The sequence below is a fragment of the Triturus cristatus genome, chromosome 4_1 (genome assembly GCF_964204655.1).
Source record: "Triturus cristatus chromosome 4_1, aTriCri1.1, whole genome shotgun sequence".
Taxonomy (NCBI): Eukaryota; Metazoa; Chordata; class Amphibia; order Caudata; family Salamandridae; genus Triturus; species Triturus cristatus.
The window spans coordinates 791,720,530-791,744,532 of record NC_140585.1 but is presented as its reverse complement, the minus strand read 5'-3'; the positions used below and the strand labels follow the sequence as shown (position 1 = coordinate 791,744,532).

At 44.5% G+C, this 24,003-nt stretch overlaps 1 protein-coding gene and 1 long non-coding RNA gene across 2 annotated transcripts in view; one reads left to right on the top strand and one right to left on the bottom strand.

The window, feature by feature from the left end:
• CCDC38 (coiled-coil domain containing 38) overlaps positions 1-24,003 on the bottom strand; it is a 1,141,020-nt gene that overhangs the window by 311,162 nt on the left and 805,855 nt on the right. The window lies entirely within an intron of this gene.
• LOC146855545 (uncharacterized) overlaps positions 1-24,003 on the top strand; it is a 106,665-nt gene that overhangs the window by 23,374 nt on the left and 59,288 nt on the right. The window contains exon 2 of the long non-coding RNA XR_014981344.1: positions 9,411-9,502. This is a non-coding gene — a long non-coding RNA (uncharacterized LOC146855545). The remainder of the gene's footprint in view (positions 1-9,410; positions 9,503-24,003) is intronic.

The following is a 24,003-nucleotide window of genomic DNA, read 5'->3' as shown; positions in this document are numbered from 1 at the left end:
TTTCCATTTTTTGGGAGTTTTTTTTAAAACAAACAATATTTGTATTGTAGTTATTTGCGTACCAGTGCCTAGACAGCCTAGCAGTATGTTAGAATTTAATTATGTCGTCCAGTCGGATGAGGAGTGGGTGTTATATTCCATATAGATACCCCAATATAGGCTCAGGTAACATCCTAACCTTTCACCTATATTCTTCCCTACATTCCATACATAACAGTTCTTAAGGACTGACCTTTTAACTAGATACGACACTGCGCACAGAATGCAGGATTTTCCCTGGTAAAGACCTCATACATTATGCATGAGGATTCTTTGAAACTCAGCAGGACTACCATCTCCTGTATAATATCTATGTATAAAGTTCATTCCTGATGTCATCCTAAGTCCGGCAAGTGGCACAGCAAGGTAAAACCACCGGGAGATCTTTGGGTATATAAACATCACATCTTGCTGAGAAAAACAGAGATCAGGACTTCCCTGCCGACACACTGACGCGAGACGCTGAGGTTCCTGCATGCAGATACTCCAGCTTGTAGTGGTCTAAAAACATCCTTTGCGGGGTGTCCAACTCAAGAACAAGACAGGGTCCCACAGTCTCTCACTTCAGGTAATGGGGTTAACTTTATCCTAGCGGGATTATTGGTTTAACACCTACATACATGGTAGGTACAGTTAGGATAGCATCGTAAGAGTACGCATTTTATTGTTATGTATTTTATCTACTTGCCAGTATTGATGGTTATATCAAAATGGTAGAAATCTACCATCCTTTTACTTTCTTAGTGCTTCTAATCATTTATATCTTTTACTGTCTAATGGTTGTTTCAGCGCACCTATTTTACACTAGAATAACGATTGTTCACTAAATACTTATTGAAAAACGTCCCTACCGTTTATTCTGTGTAACTCTCTGAGACTAAGTGAGCACCAGTGACTGAGCGAAAAGTAGTACACTGTTTCCAGGGTCCTAAGGGATCAGGGTTGTCATGTTCAATAGTTGCCAATAACTATTCTCTCCCTGATAAGAGGAGTTTCTAGTGCCACTGTGAGTTAGCTGGTACACAGGCCAACATACCCGGTGGGGGTGTTTGGAATCAGTCTAACACCAATCCTACAGTGTAAGTTGTCTAAACGCGCAGTTCCTATATAGGGTTTATAGGAATTACATGACAGAGTGTGTGACAGAGGACTCATCTGCATTCATCTGCATTCTGATAGCCTTCCTGGGCAGGAAGGGGTGAAAGGGGAATGACACATCTGAATAGGCTGGTTCCTGTCCCTACACCAAGGGCAGATTTCTGCCTGACAGACAGGGTTGGGATGAAACGGGACATGTGCACTTCAAGGAGCTGCTTTGAAGTCACCCCCACGACAAAGGCACATTTGGGTTTTAGTACTGGGGCTCTGATCCTATCAAGACATTACACTACTGGACCTGTGAAGAACTCTACCAGAGTAAGGTCTGGTTTGCTACAAGAATTGACACTCTGTTTGACTGACTGTTCAAAGGAACTGTTTCACTGCTGTACTGAGCTGCCCCTGCTGTCTGCTGATCTCTGCCCTGCTGAGGACTGGACCCATCTCACTTGAACCCAGTGTGACTCCAATGGCTTGCCTCCTCTTTTCTGAAGTCTCAGGGTCATAAAAGGCTTCTTAAAATTCTGCTGGTGCAGCTGGACTCTGCCATCTGTGAGTCCTACCCTTGCCTAAGGTGCCCCCTCCAAATCCTGAGCCTCAAAAGTGGGTTTTAGCAGCTTGTCCTACATTGACGCAGCAGTGATTTTGCGCCAATCGGAACCAGTGTCTCACCCTTCCACTCCAACGCACCGGCTGCACGAAGACAGCGGTTCCACAGCTGGCATGGTTCGACAACGACAGTCTGCAGGGCTCGATGATGATGCAGTGCCTACATCGTAGACAGCGTTCATCGTCGAAGCTCCACTGATCTCCCACATCAGTGCCGGCTCTCGCCTCCTTGACTTCTTGCCTCAAGTGTTCGACTTCAACGCTTTGATCCTTTGTTATTTGGACCTGTATGAGTGCTGTAGCCAGCTGCCCTTCCCCACGGTCAGCCTGAACTTTGGATTTACACCGATCTAGTGTGACCTCAAGTAACCTTTTAGGCAATTGACTTCTAAGCATTATTTTTGGTTTATTCTTTATAAATTCAGAACTCTGGTTCTACTTATTGGATTTGTGCTGCTTTGGTCTTGATTTACTCATACAATTATTCTCTATTTTTCTAAACCTGTGTGAAGTCTTTTGTGGTGTTTTTATTGTGTTACTGTGTGCGTGTATTGCACAAATATTTTACACATTGCCTCTTACGTTAAGGCTGCCTGCTCTATGCTAAACAACTAGAAGGTGAGCAACGGTTAATTTAAAGTGTGTATCTAGCTTACCCTGACTAGGTTTGTGATCCCTACTTGGACAGGGTGCAAACCTCTGCCAAATGGAGACCCAATTACTAACAGAAGGGAATACCCATTCCTAAAGAGCAGGGACACCACGAATTACCAGAGTGAGATTGACTAACACTAGACTAATGTGACACATTACTGCTTGGGACAGATAAGGACAACTGGAGGCATTCTGTGGGTTCTATGAACAGATATGTTTTCTCTTTATCTATCGTCTTTTTTCTACTAACAACTTGCAGATGCCACTTGCTTGATTCTGAAGCAGCTGACTATAAGCAGACAACACTTCAAACGGGTGTGTGAGCTCCCTAATGACCCCTGACTGTCAAGTAAACAAAAACAGAAAGGCCATTTTACAAATGAACACAGATTACTTTACTTGTAGTTTTATTGAAATATCATGACTGGGCCTTTACAGGGTCCCAAACATGAATAAGTATCCAGCATTTAATTTACAATGGTGACAACTGTAATGTTTACAGAAATTGCAGAGACAGCCACTCTGGGTGGGGCCTGTGTACTGATGCACAAAGGGCGAGTACGCTAAACTTGATCTCTCATCATCACCAGGATGATGAACAACAGAAGCCCTCACATCTGCTGTCCTCTTATAAATCACAAAAAATGCCCTGAGTACAAAATACATGTTATCTGCAAGTTGCGGGTCATGCCCTTGGACGCCGAACAATGCAGATTTCAGAAAATATATATACACACACCCATGTTTCCTTTAAAAACGCTCTTCCCTGATGAAGAAGCCTTGACACAATTTTGTTCCAGTGAGCGTTTTTGGGAAGCTTGCCTAATAGCAAAGCTCTTCCTTCATTCCCTCTTCCTAACCCACCTTTACTCTCCCCTGTCAACGTTTCGAGGCAGCTTCCGCACTGAACTGAGGCCACTGCAATCAACATGAAATGTTGCACAACAAGCGCAATCTATCACTATCCTCAGGCAGGCTTTCTTGTACTCCCCACCCCCCACCGCCTCCATTTCACCTCGCCCACTTTAAATACATGGGACGTAGATGCATGTCATGGGTACCACAATGCAGAATAACAACAAGGACCTTTTTGGGACAACTAATATGAAAACGTGGGTCATTCTGCTTGCAGGCACTTAATGTACAGAACACTGGGAAGGCCACCCTGTGTGAAGCACACAACCTGGTATGAAAAAGAAGCAGTGAGGCAGCTGGTGAGAGCCAGATATAAAAGTGAGGTCAGTGAGAATCAATGAAGCACAGAGAGGTCAAGAAACATCACTCTGCATGGCACATGAACCCAGACACGCATTATGCACAGGAATGCACCCGTGTGCTCCTTCTGGGACACTGGTGCCACTGGCACACTCCATGACTAGCACAACCACAGGCCTGTTTGTGGGGGAAGGGTGAGGGATGGCAAATGACAGAATGAGCTTATGCATGATTATTGCACAGCATCAAAAAGAAGTTACTTACCTTCTGTAATGCTTTTTCTGGTGGATACAGTATCTGCCCGTGGATTCCTCAACTTTTGAATTAACCCAACGGGCAGCCTTCCACCAAATATTTCTCATTAGCTCTCTGACGTCACAATGTATTGGCTCTGCACGTGACTCCTTGTTACGTCATCAGAGCCATAAGAGGACCTCATTGGCATGCTAACATCAGTTCCACCCATTTTTTCTGTGCCTTCGAGGCCAACCAATCAATCAGGGGATATTAAAGTGCGCTACTCACCCGTGAAGGTCTCAAGGTGCTAAGAGGGAGGGGGGGGTGCAGCTCCGGGTCAGCTGAAAAGCCAGGTCTTGAGGCTCATTCTGAAGGTGTGCAGAGTAGGGGAGCGTCTGATGTTGACTGGGAGCTCATTCCAGGCCTTAGCTCCAACATAGGAGAAGGCTCTTCCACCTGCTTTGGTTCTGCGGATGTACGGGGTCCCTGCTAGGGCGAAGTCGCAGGAGCAGAGGTTTCTGTTGGGTATGTCAAAGAAGATTCTTTCGTTGAGGTATTTAGGTCCGATGTTGTAGACGGATTTGTAGGTGTGGGTGAGTAGCATGAAGGTTACTTTCTTCTCGACGGGGAGCCAGGGGAGGTCTCACAGGTGTTGGGTCATGTGCTTGTGTCATGGGGTGCCAAAGACGAGTCTGACTGCGGTGTTCTGGATGGTCTGGAGTTTGTGCAGCAGGGATTTGTTGATTCCAGCTTAGAGGGTGATTCCTTAATCCAGTCTGGTAGTTATGATCGTGTGGGTGATGGTCCTTCTGGCTTCAGGAGGGATCCACTTGAAGGTCTTGCAGAGGATGTGAAGGCAGTTGAAATAGGTGGAGGTGACGGTGTTGATCTGGCCAATCATGGTGATGGTGGAGTATAGAATGATGCAGAGGTTCCGGGCGTGGTCCGTCGGGTGGGTGGGTTTCTGAGGGCCACCACGTGTTGTCCCAAGCGGTGGGGGAGGGTCCAAGGACTAGGATTTCTGTCTTATCCAAGCTGTGCTTCAGGCAGCTGTTTCTCATCCAGGCTGTGACATCTTTCATTCCTTCCTGGAAGCTGAGTCTGGTGTCTTCGGGGTTCTTCATGAGGGTGAAGATGAGCTGGATGAGTCGGGTGAACCCACAACCTTTCCACAGGTATACATAACATACAATACAAAACAGAATAAGGAAATAACAACATGCAATAGAATTTCCAAATCAAAGCATTCTCGTGATTTAAATAGAAAATCTCATAGGAAACATTCATATGAAAGATATATACAAATGTATTTTCGGTATAAGCAGACAGGCAACGGGGAGGCTGGTGGATCAGTGAAGAATCCACAGGCAGATACTGAATCCACCAGAATAAGTATTACAGAAGGTAAGTAACTTGTTCTTCTGATGAATACATATGTCTGTGGATTCCTCACCTTTTGAATAGAATCCCCAAGTAGTCCCACACTCGGAGGAGGGTTGCTGCCTGCCTATACCAAAAAAAAAAAAAAAACCTGTAACACAGAACGAGCAAAATGGCCTTCCCTCCGCAAATCCGAATCCAAGCAATAATGCTTTGCAGAAGTGTGGAGGGAGGCCCAAGTTGCTGCTTTGCAGATGTCAATCACATGGACACCTCTAGCCAAAGCAGAAGAAGAAGATTTCGCTCTGGTAGAATACCTTCAGGTGGCTCCTTCTTAGCCATAGCATAGCAAATCTTGATGCACAGTATTATTCACCAGGATAGCCTTGCCCTTACTTTTGCCCACATATACAATGAATAGCTGGTCATCCACTCTCTGGTTCTGTCCAGGTAGAAGCTAACTGCCCTATTGGGGTCAAAACAATGAAGTCTCTCCTCCTTAGATAGATGTGGGGGAGGGTAGAATGTAGGCAAGGTAATGGACTGCCCCAAGAGGAATGTAGTCTCCACCTTAGGCAGGAAAGCAGCTCTGGTCCTAAGAGCCACATTATCGTATGGAATGATGTAAAAGGAGGCTTGGAGCTAAGAGCCTGCAATTCACTCACCCTTCTAGCAGATGTAATTGCAACTAAAAATATAGTTTTGAAAGTGAGAAACCTTAACGGGCAACTATGCAAGAGTACAAATTGCGACCCCATTAGAAATGTAAGAACAATATCAAGATCCTACTGAGGCATTAGAAAAGGAGTGGGAGGAACCATATTAGTGAGACCCTTAATAAATCTCATAACTATAGGCGATTTAAAAAGTGAAGGCTGATCCGGCAAACACAGAAATGCCGACAAAGCAGATAGGCAATCTTTAACAGTTGCAATTGCGCAACCTTGCAGTGCCAAAAATAGCACAAAACTTAAAACCTCTGACAAATGGGCTTTCAAGTGGTGAACTGACTTCTGTCCACACCATTTAATGAATTTCACCCACCTGCCAGCATAGACCGTCTTGGTGGAGTGTCTTCTCGCCGATAAAATAACGTCCATCACATCAGGAGGGAGAGAAAAAGAACTCATGTCGCCCGTTCAATATCCAGAAAAGAAGGTGCAGGCTCTGGAGGTGGGGGTGTAGAACTTGCCCCTGTGATTGCGAGAGGCGGTCTGCCCTGAGAGGGAGACGGAACTGAGGGTACAAAGAGAGGGAAAGAAAATCAGTGTATTACACCCTTCTTGGACAAACTGGGGCTACTAATATGACTTGGGCCCGGGCTTGGGGAAACTTCCTCAGAACTTGAGGAATCAAGGGTATGGGGAGAAACGCATAAAGAAGCTGGGAGCCTCAATCTAACAGAAACTCGCCCCCCAACTCTCCCTGCATCGGATCCTCTATATTGTAGAACCATGGGCATTGAGCGTTCTCGTGAGTGGCAAACAAGTCCAACAGAGGAAACACCCACATCTCAAAGATGTGAAGTACTACATCCGAATGACTGTCCGCATGTATAGTCAGAACTCCGGCCAAATGATTAGCAATGAGCCCAGGACCAAAGTTGCAGAGCTTCTCTGCGGAGAAGATACGACCCTACTCATCCCTGTTTGTTGATATATCACATCACTGTAGTTGTCTGTTAAGACCTGAAACAACAGTCTAGAAACACCCGAGCTGCCTGAAAACTGATACTAGAGTGCTAACAAAGTCACTGACACTATAAAGCATCGCTATACAGACAGACAAATTCCCCCAAACGAATAAGCCAAGAAAAGATAAAGAAAATATATATTTTTATTATTTATAGTATTTTATCAAAATTTGTAAAAAAAGACATATGACATGATATCATATCAACATACATAAATATATATAGGGTCCAACATTTACATACTCAATACACAGCAACACACACAGATACATACATACTCATACATTCTACACACTCATAAATGATTCGCAATAAGTGATATGATCAGAATTCAAGTTTGTTCACATTTGTGATACAAAAAGCAGAATACAAAATGTGCATCAGATGAACAGTAATCATTGATTTGTCTTCTTGGAATAGAAGGTTAAAACAAATGGAGGCACAAGTTTCTCCGGCGCCAACGCGCTTTTCGGTGTCTAACCCAATAAGGGTCACACCTTCATCAGGGCGATCAAATCAACATGAGGGACCCAAGGATAGATGCGTCTGAATGAGGGCCTCTATGTATGTCAGCAGTAATAAGAGGGTCGGTTGGCAAAAGGATCAACACAAAAAATCAGAAACTTAAGGTAAACACAGCTGAAGGATTGGCATACAATACAGTCATCCGGCTAGGTTGGAGTAGAGGTTCTAATGTGAAGGATAATATTTAAACTGAATCCAGTCTCCAAAGGAAAGCGCTCACTGACGTGTGTATAAGGAAATACACAATACATCCACAATGGGATTTTAGACGCGGCGGCCATAGTCCTCCTGCGGCATGCGGGGAAAGACACTCCCGCTCTGAGTCAAATCAGCTGAGTCTGTTAAGACCTGAACTGTCTGACCCCAAAGGGAAGGGAGGAAGGCCTTGAGAGCTAGACATATCACCCGCAATACTAAAAGACTGATGTGCAACAACCTTTTCTCTGGAGACCAAAGACCTTTGGCCTCTAGATCACCCAGATGAGCTCCCCACCCTAGAGTGGAGGCATCCATTATCACTGTGGCCACCGGAGATGGAGGGTAAAACGGCAAACCGTGGGACAGATTGCCTGAAACACTCCACCAATGTAGATCTGCTGCAGCGTCTCTGGAGATTTTGACTAACTCCTCAAGATCTCTGTTGTGTTGAAACCACTGCCTGCGGAGGCACCACTGAAGAGCCCTTATATGCCAGAGTGCATGGTTGACCAACAGAATGCAGGAAGCAAACAGACTGAGCAGGTGCTAGACCTTCAGGACTGGAACAAACGCTCCTTTCTGAAACAGTGGAATCATAGCCTGAATGTCTTAAATTCTCTGTGATGGCAAGAAGGCATGACTCACTGTAATGTCCAGTACTGCCCTGTAGGGAAGTAGGATCTGCTTTCATGGTTACCCCCTCTTTTTGCCTAGTGTCTGTGTGTTTCAACTGTAGTTTGGAGGGATCCTGCTAACCAGGACCCCAGCATCTGTGCTTTTTCTCCCAAAATGGCTCTGGTAAGTACATTTGTACCTTGACAATTGGCAACTGGTGTACCCTTATAAGTCCCTAATATATAGTACTATGGTATCCAGGACACAGGTACACCTGGGGTTTCCCATGGGCTGCAGCATGTATTGCACCACCCATGGGAGTCCACTTAATCTCAGACTACAGACCTGCCGTTGCAGTCAGTGTGAGGTGGTGCTTGCACCTATCACAAAAGATATGTGTCTTTATATCTGAGGTCACTACACTTAAAAGTCACCCCTATGAAAGGCCCTTCAGTTCTGAGGGCAGGGTGCTTGGCTATAAGTGTTAGGGTGCCTCTGCATGAGTAGGACACCACTACAAACCCAGAAGTCGACTTTCCAGGCTTGTTAGTGCGATTAGACGGTTTACGATATAAAGTAAACAGCAGTTGTCATAAGCCACCTACTTGGATCTCAGATGATTCCAATTGGGCAGCGACGCTAGTTCCCAAATCCTCCCGAGACCTGCTCCTGGTTTACAGGAGGAGATACTGCTCTGGTGGCAAATCCCAGGTGAGGAGGGCATTAAGATGGAGACAGCATGTGGAGTCAAAGATGCTGTGGCTAGTCTACTCAACAGCAACACTGCAGCGGTTTTCATTTAGATTCTCCATAGAGGCTCCTCTATCAAAATTTGTGAAAATTGTAGTGAGTATGATTTCCGCATCAAACTCACAAGCAAATTTGGATGGGATTAGCTTCACCCATGTCATCCTGGCAGAGCCCTGCCAACAGCAGGTTTACGGTAAACAAAAACGCTGGATATCTATGTTTGCAGCCCGATGTTGCGACTGAGCTCAGTGCGCAGTAAAATCAAGTTTGTTAATGTGTCTCTCCTTTTCTTTAAAAAAAAATATTTTTATTGGTTACAGATTAAACTCAAAATCATATGTTTACAAATTGCTTCTTGTCCCACGTCTCTCCTTTTCTTGTTCTTTTCTCCATCCAGGAGTGAGACTAATGTGGGACGTACTTTGCGGTGAAGTCAAAGCAAAGGATCAAGGGAGTTGGCAAGACAGAGTCCTGGAAGCCGGAAAACAAGTAAGTGGCAAGCGAAGAGGCTAAAAGAAGGGGAGGAGTGTGGACGTCTATAAATAAGACTGCACTAGAACGTTCATAAAGGTCACATTCTAATTGTTTGTAACAAGGAACAGGTGTCGATAATTAACTTGATGAGGCTGCCTTTAAGAGGGTGGCTTAGAATTTGTTCGCAAAGGTCGCGTTCTGATTGATTATAGCAAGGGACTGGCGCAGATGATTAATTTGATGAGGCTGTCTTCTAGAAGGTGTTTCAGAATGTTCACAAAGTTCGCATTCTAATAGCTTATAGCAAGGAACAGGTGCAGGGGATTAATTTGATGAGGGCTGTCTTCTGGAAGGTTCACGGTGAGGTCATCTATGCCGGTTGCTTGATGCTTATTCTGGTGGATTTCCTTGATGTTTCTGTGACGCCTAAAACCTGACCTTCCATATGCAAGGTAAAACATTTGTAAAACTTATTAAGCCTTTTCACACCAACCGGCGAACACCAGCTGCAGCTAGCTATTACCAACAACATGTAATATGGTCAAAAGTCAGGGTACAAGACGTTTGTTCATTCATAAGTGTTGGGAGGAATGAAATGAGCCATGCCGGTATATTGTGATAGTCAAGAGAGGTAAGCTGTGGCAGGAATTCTGACAGCAGTCATTACAAGATGTGTAACTATATAATGGATGCGCCGAACCAAGTCATGTTTTGTATCAAACATGTTGGAATTCTACCCCAACACCGATTCCGGTGTTTGAGGTATGATCCCATGTACTGCAGGAGCCCTTTAGGCGAGCCCCCTGTACTCCCGGTTACAGCTTTTCAGGGTCTGCCAGCAAGCTAGTGCAACTGCCAACCACAGGCACGGTTCTGCCCTCCTGCTGCTGAGATGAGCTCGAGCAGGGGAAGGTAGAACAATAGGTTTCCTGTCACAGGGAGGTGTGACCACTTCCCAGACAGGACTTAGTTTATTGGGCTGGGGTGGGGTGGCTTTACAGCGCCACCAGACTGCATTGAAGGGCACATTTGGTGCCCTCCTTGAACACTCCAGTTTAAGCCAGTTCATGAACCCTTGGTTCCCGCTCTGGCGTGAAACTGGATAAAGGACAGGGGAGTATCCTCCCTTCTGTACAGCCCCTTCTCTGTGAGGAACCCTTGATTCCTTCCAATCCTATCCCTGGGTATTTAATGGCTCCCCCGTGGATGGGTCCTCAGATTCATCGAGGAACAAGACTCACCTCTAAATTCAAGACATTCTTTAATCTTCTGGAAACTTGGAGTTCGTTGGACTTTAACTGGAGACTGCATAAAGGAAGACTCCTGCTGCTACTGGTTCTTGGTCGATATTTTGAATTTTTCCTGTTTGAAGAAGGAATTCAAAATCCTGAGGTGGAGGATTGGCTGTAAACAACTGTCCTTTTGGGGAATCAGGAAATACCAGGAATAACACCCCTGACACCTTTCCTGCTTTGGAACCAACTCTATTGCACCCTTTAGAAGCAGCAATTACACCTCCTGCTGGAGAAGCAGAAGATACTCCTTCAAAGGTCCTGAGGAAAAGGAGGGGGAAACTCCCGGAAAGGTAGGGCATACCCATTCTCCTCGATGTCTAACACCCAGAGGACTGTAGTGACAGACCTCCAGTGAGGCAGAAAATAGGTCACCCATCCTCTAATGGGGCAAGCATGCTCTAAAATGGCGGAGCTAGAGCTGCTTTCCTGCAACAACAGCTGGAAAGGGCGAGTAGAGGAAGAGGAGATTTGCTGACGGACAGAACTCTGCAGATGACCTTCGCCCCTTCCCTTGTATGTCTTATAAAGGGGATTTACGCCCTGCTACTGCTGTTGCTGCTGTTACCAACTTCTTCCCCGAAAGGACAGGTTCCTCAAAAATACTCGAAAACTGTGAAATTGCCTAGGCTGGGTGTGAAGTACCAAGGATCTCGCAGTCGCCCTGCTGTCCTTAAATCACTGAAGCGCAGAGTCAGCCTTGCCCTTAAACAAACAAGACCTATTGAATGGTAAGTTCAAAAGTAGCCTGGACATCGGGTGAAAAGCCTGATCTCCTCAACCAGGCATGACATCTAGTAGTCACAGAAAAACCCATGGCACTTGCCACTGACTCCGCAGTGTCCAGCCCTGATTGTATAACCTGGCAGGCAGCCCCTGAGCATCCAACATCAGTTCATGAAAATGACCCTGAAGATCCGTTGGCAACTTTGGGATAACCTCCTTCCCTGAGTCCATCAAGGCATGAACATAACACCCCAACAGATAAGTCGCATTAGTAGAATTAAAGGCCATACTCCCTGAAGAAAAGATCTTTTTGGCCAACTGCTCCATCCTTTTGGACTACCTATCTGCATGTGTAGTAGGGAAAGAGCCTGCCGACAACTTGGAGGAGCAAGAAGCCTGAACCACTAGACTCTCGGGCAAAGGGTGAGATGGCAAAAATACTGGGTCTCCAGGAACTGTTTTATATCTTCTGGCTACTGAACTAGAAACTGCAGCAGAGGTCATAGGCTTTTGCCAGATCTCTAAGATAGGCTCTGTTAAAGCCTCATTGAATGGAAATAATGGCTCTGATGAAGAGGATGACGAATGAAGTACCTCAGTAAGGATATTAGACTTCAATTCGGCAGATGGAAGAGGCAAGTCCAATAATTCTGCAGCCTTTCTTATCACTGCATGATAAGACGTCACCTCTGGAGGTGGCAAACCCTTAGGCAACACTAATTGTCACTCAGGGGAGGTGTCCAATCCACTTCCCTTCACTAGGCCTTCAAAATCAGGAACCAAATCCACAATTTCACCTTCTTCAGCACCTTCATGCTCTTCATGATATCTTTCCTCTTCCAACACCCACAGCCCCAAGACTGTCATGGTACACTGTCCCGCCAGTCTCGCCACCAGAAGATACCCGTGTCTGAGTCCCTGACAGTAAATGGCCAGCAAGAGAACTGGCCGATAACTCCGCCGATAACTCCGCAGGTGAAGTAGGTGGAGCAGCAGGCCCCGACTCTACTGATTGAGGTGGTAATTCAGGAGAGCCCCCTATGACAGAAGGAACCAACATGTCGGAAATTGTTAACGAAGAGACGGAGGCTGAAGGAATCTGGGGCTGTGATTTAGCCAAATCAAGTAATTGAGGAACAACCTTAAAATACGATCGTAATGAAGGTGTAATTCTTGAAGTAGAGTCTAAAAGCGGTTTGCTTAACTTGGTAGATTTGTTCGACTTAGCTGTTTTACCTGACCTCTTCGTGTGTTTGGCTTTAACTTCAGCATGCAAATATGAAGAAGTTTTTGAAGAGATCTGGGGATCAGGAAGTTTTAGCTTATTGGGGGGCTCAACCGTCTCCCCAGCTCCTTCTATACCACCCTGGGGAGCGCTACCGCAATCCAGCTTTATGATTGACTTATTGCCACCCCCAGCCACTACCTCAACTGAAGACTTCCTGCTGACTCTATTTAGGCATGCGCGTCTTCTTTCTACGTTGTATTTAACTTTTTCTCCCAAGGGTTTATTAAAACAAAAACCCTTACTTATAGAAAGCGAGGGAGTTACTAACTTTTGGGAGTGGACAGCGCGCGTATTAGCTCTTGATATGGCTCTCGTTATAACCCTCGTAGAATTGCTCGTATGGTTACTAACCCCTGCCACCCCGGCTCTGGAAGCAATATCGCTTGACACTTGTAGGGGGGAATTCTCTAACCTCCCCACAACACAAGAAATCACCTCTTGAACAGAAGACCCCCTTTCGAAAGGCTTGCCCGTCACCTGGTCAACTGGCTTAAATCTACCAGCTGTATTCTCCGTGCTGTTTTCCTCCCGGAGCTTGAGGGTGTCGGTGCTCTGACGAATGTTAATACCAAGCTGGGGATCACGCCGACAGGTCCACTGTCTCCTCCCCCGACGGAGCTCCAGGGCGGCCTGGAGCCAGAGCCAAAAACTATGCTGAACTCCAGCTGACGGCGGTGTTCCTCGGGCCGGATCCTCAGGAAGCGGCTGTGCCACCCCCGACCTCGGACTCATGGGGATAGAAAGGAGACTACACCAGCACTGCGGTTTTCAGTCTCGAAGAACAAAAAAAAACGGCGAGTTGAAAACATTCGTCTACAAAACCAATAACTGGTGCATTAATGTTTGTACAAGAGGTCGCTGGTTACATGGCGCGGTAAAAATAGTTAATATTACGGTGAGAAGGAAGAAAGCTGCATCTAAATCGACGCCCTGCAGGGAGCTCGGAGCAGAGTACCGCGGCAGCTAGCCTGCTGCCGCCATGTTCCTCCAGCAATTCTTTTTATGCCTGGACTGTCCATTAAGTGTTACTGACACTATCAGTAAATCAAGGTGCTAATCATCCTTTGAGGTCAGTGAAAGGATTACTATAACATATATTCAGCATGCTACGGGCGGGCTTTATCTTCAAATTGTATTATGCGAATGTATTTATTATTAAAGTGACTGAGATCATTAAAATGAGTAAGGTGTCTGTCTAACATGCACAAGGGTTTGCAACAAATGTATTTTGGATGAAAGTATGAGGCTCTATATTTAATCCAAGCTAGTGGATGATTCTATGCAGTTAGCAGTCACAGGCGTACATTAAGGCAGGGAGCTGAACAGACACATGAAAGTGCGGAGGGCTTAGTACATGCAGTGGACATTTGCTTGTAACCTGCAAATCTCTGCCCTGTAGGCCAGTGGGCCCCATTCACCTCCAGTGGGCCCAACTCAAGGCCAGATTGTTCGACTACTCAGGAGACAGCTATTGGAAGCAGCTAGGTGATAAAAAGACGGAATCTTCATAAGGTAAGAACTGTCCTTTATTTCCAACTCCTCTCTCCACCAGTACTTGTAACTCCTCACTCAACATTCTAAGGTCGCCTCCAGAGAACCAGGAGCGAACCAAGAGGAAAACAGGGCTGAGTATGGAGGAACATACCATACATTTAATTTATAAAGTAGAAGGTCATTTTTTAAATGAGTAATAAAAACACGTTGTAACACATCTTCCCCCTAATACCGAATAAGAAAAACACGTTGTAACACATCTCCCCCCCCCTATAAAATGAACTGAGAATTATTTGTACATAACATAGTCTTTGTGCCAATCCGGAGTCTTGCGGTTTCTTTGTGTAACAGGTAAGTCATTTGGGTCTTGATTATGTGACTCTATGGTGTGATCAAGAGATGGGCTGTGTGTGTGTTGTGACTTAGCTAACCTGTCCATACTCCACATTTGGTTATTATCCAATATGGCTGTGTTGTTTCTTACTGCTGTTATGCGCATAGGTCTAGAAAATGTTGTTTTAGGATTGCTTCCTCTTGGATTCTTAACACATACCCAGTCCCCTACTTTCCACTGTGGGATTTTGGTTCCATGTTTAGTGTCATAGTGAATTTTATATTAGGTTTGGTGTGTATCTATTTTGTCTTTGAAAGCTTGCATGTCCTTCGTGATGTGGGATCCCCCTCCCAACCAGTTCGGAAAAAAATGTGTACAAGGTTTCCTTCCTCTTAAAGCAGAGAAAGGGGAAATGCCAGTAATTAAATTTGGAGTGGTGTGATAAGCCCACAACATTTCTTGTAATGCGTGTTCAGTGGGATTTCTGTTGACAAGCGCCAATTGTATACAACCTTTGACCATGCGGTTCATTCTTTCCACCAAACCATTGGCCCTAGGACAGTAGAGGGGTGTTCTCAAATGGGATATATTAAGTTTACCAAGGAACTCTGTCATGGCATGAGAAGTAAATTGGACCCCATTATCTGTGATCATGGAGGATGGTATGCCCTCTAAAACAAATGTATCTTTTAGAAATTGAATGACCGACACAGTTGTTATTTGGTTGACCATTTTGACTACAGTCCAATGTGAATGGTAGTCAACTAAAACCAGTGCGAACTGTTTTACTACTCCCTTGAATTTGAAGAGACCCATAATGTCTAATGCAATCTTTTCCCATGGTTTATCTGGTACAGATATCGGGGAGATGGGGGATTTCCTGGTTATCTTAGATTTGTCACTGCTAGCACATGTAAGGCAATTCTTCACTTTTGTTTCCACCATCGAGTCCATGTTGAGGAAACAATACCTTTCATGTAATCTAGCTTTGGTTAAGCTTCTGCCTAAGTGGCCCTCGTGAACAAGGTCAATTATTTTGTTTCTGAGAGCTTCAGGTGGAATTATTTTATTGTTCCTGAATAAGATGCCTTGATCCATGTTGAGTTCATAACGTACCTCCCAGAACTTCTTTACGTCTGCACCTACTTGATCAGAAGAATTGGGCCAACCATGTAAAGTATAAGAAATGATTTGTGTCATGGTGTTATCCGTGTCCATACAATCTAACCATTCTCGTGAAGTGATGGTATTAAGATTGAGTTGGAAGATGGGGTACTCAAGAGTTTCAAATTGTTCTTCCTTATGAATGGGACGCCTAGACAGAAATATGCTGCAGAATTTTGTATACCTGGAAAATATTTGACTGTAAAACAGAAACCCTCCAAACCCAGTAACCACTTAGCTATACGGGGTGTGTTATAAGAGTTATTTTTAGGGTTAAACATGAAAAATCGGAGGTTTATGGTCTGTACGCAAGCAAAATTGAATGCCCCAAAGAAAGAATTTAAAATGTTTCACTCCCCAAAAACAAGCTAACGTTTCTCTTTCCACCACCGAATAGTTAATTTCTGCTTTGGTAAGGGATTGTGAGGCAAATGCAACAATTCTTTCTTTGTCATCAATAATTTGTGAGAGGGTAGCCGCTAAACCCTTTTCGCTGGCGTCTGCAGTGAGAAAAGTCTTACGGTTGTGTTCAAAGTTACACAAATACGTAGCTGAGAGTATGCCCTCTTTTACCTTTGAAAACGATGTCTGATGTTCATCTGACCATTTGAAATGACTGTGGTTCTTTGTGAGTGCTCTGAGGTTGGCAGTTAAGTCAGAGAAATGATTAACATATTTCGCCATATATGCTGCCAACCCTTAAAATGACTTGAGTTCGTCTTGTTGGTAGGTGCAGGAGCATCTCTTACTGCTTCGATGAGACAATGTTTAGGTTTAAATCCTTCCTTAGAAATGCAATATCCTAAGTATTCTACTGACTCCACACCTAATTGGCCTTTTTTCTTTTTTAAGTGTGAGTCCTGCATCTCTGAATTTAGAAAGGACTTGTCTTAGGATATCGTTATGTTCATTAATGTTGGCACCGTAGATTAGAACATCATCCTGAAAGCATAATGTCTTGGGTAAATTTTTTAAGACATGTTGCGTAATTTTCTGAAATACCCCTGCCACAGAGGCCAATCCGAAAGGCATGAGACAGAACATGAAGGTTCCCATGGGTGTAGTGAAAGCAGTGAGTTTTCTAGAGTCCGGATGCAACGACACTTGATGGTACGCCATGGAGAGATCCAGGACACTGAAATGAGTGGCCTCTCCCATGGTGCTCAGCATCTCATGGATGCGGGGTAAAGGGTGCCTTTCTACAAGTATGTTGTTATTTAGATCGCGTAGATCAATGCACATTCGGATGTCTTGGCTGTGACCTTCCTTAGCAATGACAATGGGGGCGACCCATTCAGAACAATCAACGGGTTGTATGATGTTAAGCTTTTCTAATCTAGCTAACTCATTTTTTAAAGGTTCCCACATAAGATGGGGAATGGGTCTAGCTTTGTGAATTACTGGTTTAGCATTTTGTTTTAACTGGATTCTGTGTTGGAAGTCTTTAAGTAAACCTAAACCCTCCGAAAAAACTTATGGGAACTCACTTGCGATGTGCTCACTGTTATTTGAAGGATTTACAATCAAGATTTGTCCAGGATTATTGGGGTCTAGTTTAATTCCTAGTTCTCTTTGATGTTGCCATCCTAATAAGTTTGACCCATTCTCTACGACATAAACTTTACCTACAGTGGAACGGTCTTTAAAGGAAATAAGAGACTTAAACATTCCCTTCATAGGTATAGGGTCTCTATTGTAACCACTGGGAGCTATGTCTGCCTTATAAAGTTTATCTTGTTCTTTTCCTAAGATGGATTTAAAGTCTGAGAAGTTCAAAAGAGTGAAGGGAGAACAAGAGTCTGCAAATATTTTGACACTTTTCCCATCAATAGAGACATTACATTCAGGATAGCTTTGATGGTCATTTACTGCAACTTCATTAATTTGTAGAATAATTTTCTTGACTTGGGCTTTAACATCAATGACCCGATTTCCCCCAGTCTTCTTTGGAAAGCATCCGCAAACTTTTGCTAGGTGCCCTTTTTTGTTACACTTCCTGCACCAAGCAGACTTGGCTTGACAATTAGGGTTGTTTGCCAAATGATTGTTGCTTCCACAGCGATAGCATTTTAATTTAGAATTTTCTGAATCTCCTATTTGATTGCGCCAATTGTCATTCTTAGTTTTGGATGGTTCATTCTTAATTTGGCATACTTCTGATTCTTCTTCTAGATTAGTTATTTCTGCTACTTGATCGTTGGAATCTAAAGAATGTATCTCTTTTATGCAAATTGCTGTGTGCTCAATGGATTTGGCAATTTTTATTGCCTCCTGGAGATCGGGTTGTTTTTCTAATAATTTCCTCTGAATTTCTTTGTTGTTTGTACAACGTACCAATTGGTCTCTGATTAATGAGTCATTGAGATCATGGAAATCGCCTAGTTTGCTAAGACCTCTGAGAACAGCAACGTACATAGAAACACTCTCTTGCTTGCCTTGAGAATGACTAAAGAATTTGTGTCTTTCTAATACTATGTTAACTTTGTCCCCAAAATGAATGCGTAGCTTTACCAAGGTGGTATCGTAAATATCCTCATCAACTTCTTCAAGTTCTGGCTCTGGTAGTGATTCAAATATTTTCCTTCCATTGGGACCCAGGTTGTGTAGTAATATGTGCTGCTTCCTGAAAGCACTGAATTTTTCTCATTCGATGGCTACAAGATATGATTCGAAGATTTTCTCCCAATCTTCCCATGGAATGCTCCGAATTCATTTAACCCCTTCAGTGCCCATGACGAGCTGGACTCGTCATGGGCTGCGGTGGCGCTGTGCCCATGATGAGTCCAGCTCGTCATGAACTCCGCCCGCTAATGGAAGGCGCGGCACTGGGCGGGGAAAGGGGCGGGCATGCAAGGGGTTAAAAATGGTGCTGGTTGTGACATGCTTGCAGCTGCCATAATGGAAGAAGTACCAGCGAAGGAAAAGAGAAAAGAAGAGACTCTTTTGGTGTGCGTATCACCGTGTGATGTTTGTTAGCAAGATACGCTAAAAATTGTCAAAACATAAGAGGAAGTGTGCTTTACAGTAACATTGTGTATACAAAGAAATCCCTATACGAATACAAAACTGATTATGAGGAATTTTCAACACCTAGAGGTTGAAATTCTAATGCACCAATGTCTTTCTTATCTTTTGATATGAACATGGAAATGATAAGTGACAAGTGAATAAAGGAAGAATTGCGTAACTATACGTCATTCATTAATATAATATAATTCACATTTGTTCCAAAACTCGATGACACACAGTATTGGTGCGCGTATCACCGTAATATGAATGTATTAACACACTGTGGAGTGTGTGTCTCCGAAGAAGAACCACTGGAAAATGCTTAAATTAAATGCAATCTGTATTCTTGGTCTCGGTGTAGATTATGTTGAAGGTGTGTGTGTCACCGTAAAATAAAAGTAAGAAACACTGTGGAGTGTGTGTCTCCGAAGAAGAACCATTTGTAAGAAAAACGTCTACTTTACATTGTTTTGTGCTAAGCAATCCTGATATGTAAATTATTTGAAGGTGTGCGTGTCACCGTGAAAACAAAGCAGAGACACACCATGGAGTGCGAATCTCCGAAGGTGTGCGTGTCACCGTGAAAATAAAGCATAGACACGCTATGGAGTGCGTATCTCTGAAGAAGAAGAGAAGAAAAACTGCTTTCCATCATGGAATGCACTGCAACACACAGGAGACGAGGATTCTAGGTCCAGCGAAGGGCCAAAGGTTTTCTTTGAATAGATTGCTCGTCAAGCGGTGAGCACCCCTAACATAACGTTGCCAGAATTGTAGCGCCAGACGGAGTCCCAGGAACAAAGGACTCTGTCACAGAATACACCGCAACACCACAGGAGTCGAGGTATACTCGCAAAAGACGGCTCGTCAGGCAATTGGCAGCGCAAAACAACGTGGAAAGCACAGCGCCAGTAGAAAACCTTCCGGAGCCGACAGAGTCCCAAGAGCAAAGCACTCGGTTACGGGTGAACCGCAACACCACAGAATTTGAGGAGACTACGCTGTAAACGGGGTGGAAGCCTGCATATGAAAACTCAGTCTTTCATTTCTTTCATTTAAGAAAAAGGGGCAGAAAGAAGAAGCAACACTTCTTGAGGCAGCACCCAAGGCAGTCTCAGTACTTAGCTGGCAAAGCAACTAGATGAAAGTCATTCACATACCGCAGCGCCATGAAGCCCCAACTTTGGTTGAATGTAGAAAACACCAGCAGTCCCCCACATTTACTCAGGTCACCTCACCACAATCTTCAGAATGATGGCATCACAAGTGGCAGAGACGGACCGGTCACTTGAAGTCTCGCAGGTTGTCAGCCACTACACTTTCCTGATCAGCTGGTGAAGTAGCATGCAGAAGGGTAGGAGCAGGATACATCTATCGCCAGTGATAAAAAGACGGAATCTTCATAAGGTAAGAACTGTCCTTTATTTCCAACTCCTCTCTCCACCAGTACTCGTAACTCCTCACTCAACATTCTAAGGTCGCCTCCACAGAACCAGGAGCGAACCAAGAGGAAAACAGGGGTGAATATGGAGGAACATACCATACATTTAATTTATAAAGTAGAAGGTCATATTTTAAATGAGAAATAAAAACACGTTGTAACACTAGGCCTATCAATGCCCATTCTACACTCAAAGGCCTTAAACAGTCTCTAGCTTTACCCGTTAACACTTCACTTTGAAGAACGTGTTATTGATAGAGAAATCAAGCAGTTGCAATACAGGTGCTGCACCCTTGCATAGTCATCATCTGTGGGTTGGCTATCGGGTGCATTTTCTTGTAAGCTTAATTGTGCAGTGACTAATAAAACATTAAGATGGCAAGTGAGTTTTAGAAGAGGCTAAAAGAAAAGCAATATGTTATTATCTGGAAAGCAATTCATAAGCAGAGAGCCTGCCTTTAACACATTGTTTATATACAAGAGGCCAAGGGCCAATATCAGCTCAGCTCATTCCAGGATAGGGGAAAATGTGTACCATGGGCATGAAATAATGGTACACTGCTTTTCAATCAAAGTCTACAACTGAGCAGGTATCAGAGCAGATGCATTGGTAGTGCAATGCTGTCTCATCCCTACTGGCCGGCTGTGTCTCATCATTGGTCTCAAACCCAATGGGATTGACTGTATCATTGAAACCTGACCAACGTAGTGCTGTAGCTGGGCCAGAGTATTTAAATACAATAAGCAATACATTTTAATTAATTCTGATGCGGCTCATGGAAAGTTGCATCAGGAGGGCAACGTCCTAATGACACAGTGGAGGAGCTGCCAATGCATGTGAGGCACATCTGCTGAGAAGATAACCCTGCACCATATGTACTGCTTCAGGACAGTTTAAAAATGTACACGGAAGTAGGAAGCAATTTATGTTTTTTATAAAAGTCAATCAAACTTGAAAGCTGAAAGTGAGAAAGTGGAGGGACAGCAAAACAAGGCTAATGCTCAATAATAGGAGAGCATTAGGATACGCCGTTCCTTTGTCCTGTTTATACACAGGGACGGAGCTGGAATTGTTGGTTTCAGAGGGGTATGAGCATGGTCTGTGACAGAGGAGAGGATGCATGCACTAGAATCAATACACGATTTTGAAAGTCAAAGCATCTTTCTCTGATCCTGCATGTGGTTCAGGCAATCCTCCTTTAGTTGTGAAAGAGAATATCAGATATTGTAAGAAAGTATGATCTGCTTTCATGGTCACCCCCACTTTGTGCTGGTGTCAGTATGTTTTCTGACTAGTCTGACTGGTATCCTGCTAATCAGGACCCCAATTCCTGTGCTTCTTCCCTAAATTGGACATGGGGAGTACTTAGGTACACTCCAGATTGGCTACTCTGTACCCTTGTAAGTCCCTAGTATAAGGTACTAAGGTACACAGGGCATAGGTACATCAGAGGTCTCCCATGGGATGCAGCAAGTATTATGCCACCCAAGAGAGACCACTCAAATTATGACTCCAGGTCTGCCATTGCAGCCTTTGTAAGCTGGTGCTAGCACCAGTTATGAGAGATGTAGGTTTCCCAATATCTGAGGTCACTACACTTAAAAAACCTATAAGTCACCCCTTAAGCAGGCCTTTCAATCCTGAAGGCAGGGTGTTTTGTCCTAAATGTGAGAGCACCCCTGCATGAGCAGGGCAATACTTAAACCTTCGGAGTCTATTCTCCTGGTTTGTAAGTTCATCAGCCATTACGACATATAGAGTGATCATTCGTAATTACACGATGACCATCTCTAAACTGGCTGCAACAAACAATTTCATCTTTGGTATCAAACATGTTGGAATCATACCCCCACACCTCAGTGCTCCCGGTACCAGTCTTCTAGAACCGGACAGCAACCTAGGGCTGCTGCTGGCCAGAGACACGTGTCTGACTTCCTGCTGCTGAGCCAAGCTCGAGCAGGGGAAGGCAGAACCTCCTGCACAGGATTTAGTGTATTGGGACAGCGTGGGGGCGCTTGCCAAAGCCACTGAGACTGCTTGAGGGGCACATATGGTGCCCTCCTTGCATACTCCAGTTCACACCAGCTCAGGGAGCCGTTGCCTCCTGCTCTGGTACAAAACTGGACAAAAGACATGGAAGTAACCTCCCCATTGTCCGGCTCCTCCTCTGGGAGAGGCCTCTGAATCAATCCCAACCCTTTCCTAAGGTTCATTAAGGGTTACCTGAGGGTGGGTCCCTAGATTCGTCGTAGAATTCGATTCCAATTCAACTCTGCGTCATCTTCAAACGTCTGGACACTCTGAACGGGTTGTGTAAGTGAGTGTTTGTAATAAAATACATATTTTTATAACTACACTATGTGATTCTTTTTCACTTAACCTTTACCATAAGATTAAGTACTGGTAAAACAAGCTGCTTTACACTCCTTCTGGACTAAGCCTGAAGGCTACTCTCCACATCTATCATTTAGAGAGCTTTCTAAGGTTGTCTAAAACAACTAAAATCACCATAAGGGTTGTCTGGATTAGTGCAGGGTGCTACACTTACATAAGTGAGCCCCACATACTAAGCCAGCCTCTCACAGACATTAACATGAATGGTTTGCAGTTTTCTGGTCACTCAAAGGCAAACAACAGGCAACATCTTGCACCTTCCTGGAGATAGCCTGGACCTTTTGGTAGACATCTTTAGTGGTAATGACTGAAAAGTGTCTCCAGAAGAGTTTCTGCAGAGTGCTCCTCCATGATGTTGTATACATGGGAAGAATCACTATCAAAGAAAATATTAATACAGAGAGATGGACTAGCATAGGCCAAATGCATTAGCAGGCACATGAATGAGAAACAACTTGTGAATTACGTTTGGGAGGCAAGATGGCGTCCGGCTAACATCACCGCTGTGATGCTCCGCAGAGCATCGCCCAAAAATCTAACTAACTTGCTCTTGGGGGGGAAAAAAACCTTCATAACAAAGCGGACTTTTAATGAATACCAACAAAATATGAGCTGAAATGCAGCAGCAGCAAAATCTCTCTTTCATCTCGCTTACCTATCTGCTGCGGATCGAGTGCACACATCGTTCCTGCCTCAAGGGCACCCGACGGGCTCTGACAGCTCTGACATCTCGGATTTACTTTGGCCTGCGTAAGCCTCAAGCGGATCAGCGAAATCACAGGAGCACGGCCAGGCATGGGGACGGACGTTGGACAAAGAAAAGCTGTCAGCCTCTACAACCACGCTGAGGCCGTTACGGAAATTCTTCAGGAGCTGGCCCATCTGTGGTACAGTTCTACATCAATACCCAGGAGAGACAAGTAAGAATGGCTGGTAAAGGGGTACACGTAGCAAAAAATTTAAATTTCATGATACCCTCGCTGGTCAGCACAACCTTAGCAGCGTCACAACAGAAAAAACTGGACACTTTGGCAATGAAAGGCAAAAGTGGGGGAGAGAAAGGAGAGAAGGGGGAGTGTGCTGATAAGAGCCCCGGGGAGAGCGATATAGCAAATATCGCTATTACAAAAAAGAAAGCCCCCGCTTGCTCAAATAAAGAAACGGACTGTTCCCAGCCATTGATTACCAGTAGCTTTGGTGCTGCGAATGGGGAGGGAGGCGCTTCTATGCAACCGGCTGAATTCCCTGGAGTAACGATAAAGGTGCCTGTACAGATAGAAGGAGAAGCACTGAGTGATCCGCAGATCCCAGATACCCCCTTCCCCGCAACTCATGGCAAAAAAACAATTGATCTGGTATCTTCTACTCTGCTG